The sequence below is a fragment of the Pteropus medius genome, unplaced genomic scaffold, assembly GCF_902729225.1.
Source record: "Pteropus medius unplaced genomic scaffold, Ma_sr-lr_union100, whole genome shotgun sequence".
In the NCBI taxonomy this organism is placed as follows: domain Eukaryota; kingdom Metazoa; phylum Chordata; class Mammalia; order Chiroptera; family Pteropodidae; genus Pteropus; species Pteropus medius.
This window is the reverse complement of record NW_024346667.1, coordinates 24,014,569-24,015,172: the sequence shown is the minus strand read 5'-3', so window position 1 is coordinate 24,015,172 and position 604 is coordinate 24,014,569. Positions and strand designations below refer to the sequence as shown.

At 37.6% G+C, this 604-nt stretch overlaps 1 pseudogene; it reads right to left on the bottom strand.

The window, feature by feature from the left end:
- Positions 1 to 203: 203 nt before the first annotated feature.
- On the bottom strand, positions 204 to 322 carry LOC120613520 (uncharacterized; annotated as a pseudogene).
- Positions 323 to 604: the final 282 nt, after the last annotated feature.

The following is a 604-nucleotide window of genomic DNA, read 5'->3' as shown; positions in this document are numbered from 1 at the left end:
TTCATGCTGAAAGTGACTATATAGATAGTTTTTCAAAGAAGCCATAGACTTCCTTAACATAGTTAGGAGTTTATGCCATTAATTTCAATGTCATCTGGCCCCCTGGATTCCTTCCTATAGATTCCTAATATCTCTTCTCTCCAAGACTGTGGAAAAGACTAGGAGAAAAAAACAAAGCCCTTCTTCTTTTTTTTTTTTTTTAACGCCTACAGCACCTGGTATTCCTAGGTGGTCTCCCATCCAAGTACTAACCAGGCCTGACCCTGCTTAGCTTCCAAGATCAGACGAGATCAGGCATGTTCAAGGTGGCATGGTCATAGACCCAAAGGCTTTCTTGACTCACAAAGCAAGGAAATCATGGAAGAGTAAGTAGTCACTTTCTATAGTGTTTTTGTGTACTTTAAATCCTACAAACACTTCTTCCCTAGGCAGAAGAATGTATGGCCTGTCCATAATAGAGTGATAAGATATAATCCTCACATGATGGAGAAATGTTATAATACTCTGACTTGGTTTTCATATAATAGAGATTTTATAAGATGTCATCTTTAAGTAAAACTGACTTTAAATCCTGTTGCGTTGTGAAACAATCCAATTTGGAACA